We start from the raw sequence: 9,780 nt of genomic DNA, 5'->3' as shown, positions 1-9,780 counted from the left end.
TGGTTTGGTTTGGTTTGGTTTGGTTTGGTTTGGTTTGGTTTGGTTTGTTTTTTGGCTTTTGTTTGTGTATGTGTGTGTGTTTTGCAGGAGATTTACTTTTCATCCCAATCACAGCCCCCTCCCTCATCTCCTTTGGTTCCCACACTCCCTTTATTTACCCTCCTTTCCCTTCCCCCTCTTCTTCTCCTCAGAAAAGTGGAGGCTCCCATCCCTACCTCACCCCCTCCGAACCCATGGAGCCACATCAAGTAACATCTGGACCAAGCACATCCTCTTCCACTGAGATAAGACAAGGCAGCCCAGCAAGGGCAATGTGATCCAAAAGCAGACAGAGTCCATGTCAGAGACATCCCCGAGTCCACTTGCTAGGGAACCTTCATGAAGACCAAGGTGCCCATAATTTACATATGTGTGGTGGGCCTAGGTCCAGTCCTTGCATGCTCTTTGGTTGGTGCTTCCATCTCTGTAAGCCCCCATGGGCTTATTTTACTCTAACTGGTCTTCTTATGGAGTTCTTGTCCCCACCGGGTTTCTCCATCCTTTCCCCTACTCTTCCACAAGACTTCCCAAGTTCTGCCTAATGTTTGGCTGTGGGTCTCAGCACTTGTTATGATCTGTTGCTAGGTGGATCCTCTCAGAGGACAGTCATGCTATGTTTTTGTCTGCAAGCACAGCAGAGAATAATTAATAGTGTCAAGGGTTGGCTCTCTCCCAACAGGTGGGTCTCAGGTTGGGCCAGTCATTGGTTGGCCATTCCCTCAATCTCTGCTCCATCTTTATCTATGCACATCTTGTAGTTAGGGTAAATTTAGGGTGGGAGGTTTTGAGGGTCGGTTGGTGTCCCACTCTCTGCACAGGAACTCCTGCCTGGCTAGGAGCTGGTCCTGTCAGTCTCCATGTTCCTCACTGGAGGAATCTCAGCTAAATTCAGCCCCATGTCTTCCCAGGAACCTACCTGTGTTCTGAGTTTTTATCAAGGGATTGTTTCTCAGAGATGGGTATCTAGTTCCTGAAATATACAGTAGCAAATAGTGACTTGAGTTCAGACAAATACAATGACAAGAAAGGGCGATACCTGGAAAATTATTCATATTTGTTGCTTAAAGTATGCTGTATGAAAATAGTAGGTATCAACAGAAATTTATAAGGCTCGGGACAAGAAAGCAATAGCCTGTGACATTCACAATTTTATATCAGAGTTTTTGTTATTGGTATTGTTTGTCCTAAGATTCCAAGGTTTTTTTTTTGTTTTTTTTTTTTTTTTTTTTTTTTTTTTTGCTTGAATTAAACAAAACCTGAGCTTTCTTTAGCGGGGTACATCATTACTGTGCTGTAGAACTGATGCTGATGTATTTCTGTGCTCTTTCCTGTGTAAAAGTACACTTTCCTATATCAAAACAAATATAAAATTTTCATGCTGAAAAGAATGATTTTGTTTTTTATTTGCAGCAGAGATGGATCACTTTAATAGCTAATAACTCCCTTTCTCATTCTAATCTTTAAATGTCAGAAGTGTAGTTACTATGAGCAATGATGTCTAGGAAATGTTGCTTTAAAATCTTAACATGGTCCCACAGTTAGTGTGTGGAACACAACTGGGAATCTTACTGTGATTACGTTTTCACACCAAAGAGGAATAAAAAGCATCAAAAAGCCATTTTAAAAATCAAGAATTGGGAAACAAGAAGGCAGCATGATAGAAATATTTTTCTTTTTTGGCTTGTTTCTAATTCAGTGCATTTTGAAGTTATATTTAACTTCTCAGAATGTTTCCTTAGAGTGGATATATAGTGCAGGCCATTAACTTACAATGTGACAGGTACCAGGTATATATTTATGTTCAGGCTGCAAAAATATATTGCAGTGATAGAAAAAGGGAAAAATGGGAATATAAATATATTCTAGAATACTCCATGTTTAGTTCACCATTTTATTCATTGCCAAATAACTACTAGAGTTTTTTGAAGTAGGTAAAAAACATTAAATATAGATAAAACAAACATACAAACAAAACACAAAGCAGAAAATTTTCATCATTTTAATTCAGCAAAATTATTCTAATTGATACACTGTGTCACTGAAACATAAATGAGAATATTAATATGATTCTTCACTTTTTTGGGCAATTTTATGAAATGTATTGACCTGTATGTGTGACATCTAGATGCCTATGTGTATATCTGCATACATGTAATATGATTGCATATGTACAGGTGAGTTTGGAAGCCAGGGATCACTGTCAAATCACTTCCTCGAAAATATTCCACTCTAGTTTTTGAGATTTTTTTCTCAATCTACTATTCACCAATTCGGCTATTCATTAAGCTCCAGGAATCTGACTACCTTTGCTCTGCTACTACTTCACTCATAAACCCTTGCCACATGACACAGCTTTACATTGTTCTGGAGATCCAAACTAAGTTCCTCATGATTGCTTCTTTTCCAACAGATCTAACTCCTCTGTTCCACAATTAATTGAATATTCTCTTAGTTAGGTTTTGTAAAGCAACAGTGTTAATCACATTATCTCTTTGAGTTCACAGAAATAAAAAATCATGTTTACTAAATATTCCCTCGATTCTTTAAGGCATTGCTCTAGATTGAATTTTGGTTCAAAACACAATAAAAAGCAGAAATTATTTTTATCATAAAGTACCTTGGTGTGACCCTAACCAAGCAAGTAAGACTTGTATGAAAAAAATTTCAAGTCTCTGAAGAAAGAATTAGAAGATATCAGAAGATGGAAAGACCTCCTGTGCTCATGACTTGGCAGGATTAACATAGTAAAAATGGCCATATTACCAACAGCAATCTACAGATTCAATGCAATCCCCATCAAATTACCAACACAATTCTTTACAGAACTGGAAAGAAAAATTCTCCACTTCATATGGAACAACAAGAAATCCAGAATTGCTAAAACAATTCTCCACAGTAAAAAATCTTCAGGAGGTACCACCATCCCTGATCTCAAGCTGTACTATAGAGCAACAGTTATAAAAACTGCATGGTACTGGCATAGAAACAGAATGGTGGATCAATGGAACCAAACAGAAGACCCAGAAATAAACCCATACACTTATGGACACCTGATTTTTTACAAAGATGCCAAAACCATACAATGGAAAAAAAGATAGCATCATCAACAAATGGTGCTGGTCGAATTGGATGGCTACACGTAGAAAAATGCAAATAGATCCATATTTATAATCCTGCACAAAATTAAAGTCCAAGTGGATCAAAGACCTCAGTATAAAATGAGACACATTAAGCGTGTTAGAAGAAAAAGTGGGGAAGAGCCTGGAACTCATTGACAGAGGACCTCATCGTATCTGTTTTAATCTCTCTCCTTTCTTTAAAATTTTTATTTTTTATATAAATTACAGTATACAATAAGAATATTTGCTCAACCATGTTTCTTCCACCTCTTTTTCATTATTTTGGCTTATATGTCTGAATTTAAAAAATAAGAAGAGAAAAATATTAATAGGCCAATGTTCTTGGATTTGAAAATAAATAAGAGCTACCAGGAAGATGATCAAAGCATCAATTGTTAAAAAGCTACTTCTTAGCATTTCTTAAAAATTGAAAGAAGCAAATTAAATTTATGCATAGTAGGAATTGTATCTTAATAAGAAATTACATGTTATTTATGAACCCCCTCTCAAATCTTATGTTCTTGTCAAGTAATATGGGAAGTGTTGCTGTAAGGAATATTTGAGGTCAAACAAATTAATTAAAATTGTATATTGCAAGTTAATTTATGAGTGTTATTTAATAATAATAGACTTAAAATTAATTTTCACATTATTTTTATATTTAGAACTTTTGGAATTATTAATAAATTTGACATGAAAGGGAGACAGAGAAATATGTTAAAGACTCAAATCAAGAAATGCAATTATTTCCACTTTCATTTGGGCATACTCCAACAACACAAAAATGACAAAAAAAATTGTAATGGCCCTTCTTACTGTCTTGTGGAAAATATGAAAACTCAAAATTGTAGATGTGAAGGTTTTACAAAAAGAAACTACAGATATGCTCCTGGCAGAGATAAAATTAGAATTCAAGTCTGTCTTTAAGTTTTTCACTTACAAAAGTTATCATGCTTTGTTGCTGTTTTGGTTAGCTTTGATTGTCAATTTGACACAATTTAGAATCGCTTGGGAAAAAGGTCTCAATGTTGCACTGTCAACTTTGGATTGGCTGTGGGCATATATGGACAGAGTTGTCCTAAATAAATTGACTAGTGTTTGGAGAACCAGCCTATTCCAGACAGTAGCTTTCGCTAGGCAAGTGTCCTAAACTGTATTAATGGAGAAACAGAGGTGAGTCCAATCAAGCAAGCAAGCAGCATGTATGCATTCATTTAACTCTGCTCTGGCCTATTGATAAGGCCAGCTACCCTATGTTACTGATAACTTGACCTTCCTGGTATGAATTACACTCCATCTAGCCTGAAACTCTGAGTAAAGAATACCATTTCTTCCCTTATATCTTTCTGTCAGAATATTTTTTCACATCAACAGAAATGAAATTCAAACTCATTGTATATCAAAACCTCAGAGATAGTTCCTAAAACAATGGAAATATCACTATCTCTAAACTATAGCACTAAATGGATGGATTAGTTGATTCACTATAAACTCCTCTAGTTCTGAAAAAAAAAAAAAAAGAAAGACCATTCAAGTGACAAGAATCAAAACTATTTATTCGGAGCTTGCTATAACAAAGAAACTAAAACATATCACTTTGTATTTGTGCAAAAAACTCAGAGACTTGCAAAGGATTAAAAGTTTTTGGTAGCTGTAAATTTGGGGCATCTACACAAGGCTAACTAGAGCATCTGCTATGATGGCTTAGTGGTGTATATATTCTTACTTGAATTGGTACTAAAATAGAAGTGACATAGTTTAAAAGCATCTGTCAGTCATTGCTCAGTTCTTACCAGTAATACCTGATTGATAGTTGGATTGATGTTTGAGTTGTTGCCACACTGATTTCTATGATTATGCTGATGTTTATAAAGCATAAGTTAGATTTTTGGGTCTTAATAATTTAACTTGTAAATCAAATTTCTGCTTACATGTAAAATTGTCATTGGCTATGTTAATCCTCATGTTTTTAGTTCCCTCTTTTAATCTTGCTACTAGGTGTAGAGCTTGCTTATAGGTGTAGAGAAATTTTAGTCCAGCAACAAGGCTGCTCTGGCATGTGATAACATCCAAAGACCTATCTCTATATAACCCAGCTGGAATGCAGACACAACACAAACCTTTATTCCCTCTGGATGGAGTACAGACATGTCCTCAGTGCATACCTTTAACCCCAAACAATGAAGGTAAAGTTAGTTTGTAGAAGGAAACATGCATGTTTGAAAGTGATATCTAATTGTGGGGGATGGGGCAAAGAAAGTAATGAATCAGAAAATTTTGACAAAATAAGACATTCCTACCTCTCATAAGAACACTGAAAAAAGAGACTTAGGTGCCTTAAGAAACAAGAAAGACAGTATAGGAAGACATACAGACAGTACAGACAAACAGATAGATAGTACAGGAGACGAACAAACAGTAAGAGTGCAGTAGAGTTCATTGAGACGGTAGAGTCGAACTTGGAAGAACAGTTGAGTTTGGACAGCTCTGAGCCATTTTTTTCCAAGTACAAAAATTCAGTGAGAAGCAGAGAGAAGTTAAATTGAATCAATCATCAAAAAGAGGAAATTGGGGCAGGACATCTCAATTGAACCAGCCAGCCAGAGTTCAGAAGGAACTGGAAAGGGTGACCTTATTCAGCAGTAAGCCTCAAAGACAACTACAGCTGCTTTGATACCCTGCAGGGTAGAGTCTTTCAGAGACACTTTGTGGTAGGCTCCTGTCCTGTTGCCTGTTTTCTCCCTTTTCTAATGTAATGTCCATCCTCTTTGCCTTTCTGAATGAGGATTGAGCATCTTAACCTGGGTCCTCCTTCTTGCTTAGCTTCTTCAGGTATACAGATTTTAGTATGTTTATCCTACATTATATATCTAATATCCACTTATACGTAAGTATATACCATGTTTGTCTTTCTCTTCTGGGATGCCTCTTTCAGGATAATCTTTTCCAGTTCCGACCATTTGCCTGAAACTTTCATGAGTTCCTTTTTTTTTTTTTTTTTCATTGCTGAGTAATATTTCATTGTGTAAATGCAGCACAATTTCTGTATCCATTGCTCAGTTGAAAGACATCTGGGTTGTTTCCACGTTCTGGCTGTTACAAATAAAATTGCTATGAACATGGTTGAACAAATGTCCTTGAGCATATTTTGGATATATGCCTAGGAGTGGTATAGCTGGATCTTGAGGAAGCACTATTCCTAGTTGTCTGAGAAAGTGCCAGATTGATTTCCAAAGTGGTTGTACATGTTAACATTTCCACCAGCAGTGGAAGGGGGTTCCCCTTTCTCCACATCCTCTCCAGCATGTGTTGTCACTTGAGATTTTGATATCAGCCATTCTGATGTGTGTAAGGTGAAATCTCAGGGTCTGTGACTTTTTCCTAGTAATATTCCTTAGGATACTATATTACATTTATAAAACTAATCTTTAGATCAGTAAACTGACAAAGGAAGATTTGCCCTCACCAAAGTGTGGGCAGGTTCCTGTCAGTTAATATCCTACCTTGACAAAAGAGGCAAAAAGCTTTAAGTTTCCTGCTTGCATTAGCTGGCTTCCTATTGCTGTGAGGAAACGTAATTACCAATGTAACTCTTCTAAAAGAAAACTTTTAATTGGGACCTTGTTTACAGTTTTAGATTTTTAGTCTAAATCATCATGGTGGGATGCAGACAGGCAGAGCTTTGAGCAATACCTGAGATCTTTGCCTTCTGATCAATAAGCAACAGACAGAAAGAGAGACTAGGCCTGGCATGGACTTTTGAAACCTCAAACCCCATCTCCCATTGGTAAAAATCCTGCAACAAAGTGACACCTACTACAACAAGGCCACAACTCCTAATCCTTTCCAAATGCTTCCACTTCCAGTCCTAGGTGATTATGCATTTCCATAGGTCACTAATTCCAGAAATAAGAAAACTATAAAATTTCCTACCCAAGAAATAGCTTGGAGGTAACAAGAATGGGAAGGTATCTTATCTCAGGGTAAGGCATCTGTGCTGGGCAGCCCACAGACCTAATGTTCCCGAGGTCAATGTTAGTTGTATCAGTTAGCCAATCACTTTGTAACAAACTTGCCCTTGCTGAATATCATCCAATCCTGTAATTACAAAACTGGGAAATCTGGGTTCTTGCTCAAACACCAAATAAAAACCCTGCCATGTAGCTGCTCAGGGCTCTTCTCTCTGATCCACTGAGTTGGTGAGAGACCAGGCTTAAGCCTAAGCCTGAGTAAAGCAAAGCTCTTTGCTGTTGGAAAATATATATTATGTCTATATATTCAAAAATATATAAAATATATGTACTATATATATATAGTTATATATATAGTTTTATATGTATACATGTATATGCATCTATGGTGGTCATTCTTAGGGTATCCATGTATTTATTCTTTTATATCATGTCAAATCTTGTTCTCAGGTCCTTGGACATCAAGACTTATAACAATGGCCACACCTATGTTGCTGTTTTAACACTTGGAATTGTGACTCATCAAAAAAACAGCTTACCAGACTTCCAGTTTAAGGAGTCTGCAGGTTGTACATCAGGAACATCTTTATTTATTATTGAGTGATATCTATTCAACCAAAAATTGCTTGTTCCTGGTAATATGCTAGATATTAATATAGTACATATCTCTCTGCCCCTCACTCTTCCAGAGACAACAGCATCTCTCTTGCAGTGCCAGCTTCGTCTCTTAGACATGATGGTGAAGGTCAGAGTGACTGGATTTGGTTACCAAGGCTGCCTGCTTGCCTGGCAAAGTGCAGATTGTTGGCATCGATGACACCTTCATTGATCTCAGCTACACAGTCTACATGTTCCACCTATGGCAAGTTTAATGTCACCGTCAAGGCTGAGAATGGAAAGCTTGTCATTGATGAGAAGGCCATCGCCTTCTTCCAGGAGTCAGATTCAGCTAACTTCAAATGGGGTGATGCTTGTGCTGAGTATGTTGTGGAGTCTAGGGGTGCCTTCACCACCCTGGAGAAGACAGGGTTCACTTTAATGGTTCACTTTAATCCCTGCCCATTCTGCCTAAGCTCCTATGCTTGTGATGGGTATGAACCCCAAGAACTCACTCAAGATTGTAAGCGATGCTTCCTGCACTAACAAATGCTCGCTCTCCTCTCCCCATGGCCAAGGTTACCTATGACAATTTTGGCATCATAGAAAGACTCATGACCACAGGCCATATCATCACTGCTACCCAGAAGACTGTGGATGGCCCCTCTGTATAAAGCAGTGGTGTGATGGCTGTGGGGCTGCCCCAAACATCATCTCTACATCTACTGGTGCTGCCAAGGCTCTCAGCAAAGTCTTCCCGGAACTGAAGATAAAGTGCACTGGTATGGTCTTCTTGTTCCTAACCCCAATATGTCTGCCATGGATCTGATTTTCCTGCTGGAAAAAGATGCCAAGTATGATGACATCAAGAAGCTGGTGAAGTAGGCACCTAAGGGCCCACTAAATTGCATCTTTTTATACACTGAGGATCAGGCTGTCTCTTGCGACTTTAACAGTGACTCCTACTCTTCCACCTTTGATGCTGGGGCAGCATTGTTCTAAATGACAATTTTGTACAGCTCACTTCATGGTATAATAATGAATACGGATACAACAACAGGGAGATATGCTTCATATCCTACTTGGTCTCAAAGAATAAGAAGTCCCAGACAGCCCTCTTTGGCAAAGACACAGAGCAAAAGAGAGACCCGTAGCTACTGAGGACTCCCTGTCCCAACTGAGCCCCTGACAGTGAACATTTCTTTCTCAGTCTCCATTTCAGACCTCAAGAATAATGGGAAGGGCCTAGGAAGCCCTACTCTCTTGAATGCTACCCCCATCCCTCAAATACAATTCATAAAGCAGTTGATTTTGGTGTTTATAGTTGTGTTGTTTTCAGATTTATGATTTTGGTAATAATACATGAGAAAAAAAAAACCTTCAAGATATCTTCATGAAAGCATTTTATACATGAAACTAACCAAGATATCTATTCCAAGATTAACAGTCTCATAGAGAAACTTCACGATATACCCTTGTAATTGTGTAATGACCCTAGCAGCTGCTTCAATAGCGCAGAAGATGATTGGCATGCACCGACTTTTCAAACCATGCCTAAACTGACATTACTGGATGGCCTCTTAAATTCTTCAGCTAATTGCCCAGTGGGATTCTAAAGAAGATCACAATATTTCATGATGTAAATTATTTGGTTGGCATAACAACCACTAGGCATGTCCTTATAGTCTCTTTTTAAAAGAGCTTTGAGTTTGATGATACAACTTCTCTGGAAGTAACAATATTTTAAAATGTTCAAAGAAGTGGCAACTTTAAAAACATGGATTTTTTTTATTTTTTAATAAAAATATAAGTATATCATGTCTTCTCTCCTTTACCTCCTCCTGTTTATTTTATACCTCTTTATCGGCACTTCTCAAACTCAAAGTTTCTTTAAGTGTTAATATTACATATATGTATAAATGCATAGATATTGAAATATAACTGACAAATAATTTACTGTTCATAAAAACATACATATATACATTTAAAATGTTTTTGTTTCTATTTATTGATTGATTGATTTTTAAACACATTCAGGAACAGAAATTTTATAA

General features: G+C 37.2%; 1 pseudogene; it reads left to right on the top strand.

Annotated features, from left to right (window-relative positions):
• Positions 1-8,611, top strand: part of LOC129668391 (glyceraldehyde-3-phosphate dehydrogenase-like) — a 13,268-nt pseudogene extending 4,657 nt beyond the window's left edge.
• Positions 8,612-9,780: the final 1,169 nt, after the last annotated feature.

Source organism: Psammomys obesus, unplaced genomic scaffold (genome assembly GCF_907164565.1).
Source record: "Psammomys obesus unplaced genomic scaffold, mPsaObe1.curated_primary_1811, whole genome shotgun sequence".
Classification (NCBI taxonomy): Eukaryota; Metazoa; Chordata; class Mammalia; order Rodentia; family Muridae; genus Psammomys; species Psammomys obesus.
This window is presented reverse-complemented; position numbering and strand designations above follow the sequence as displayed.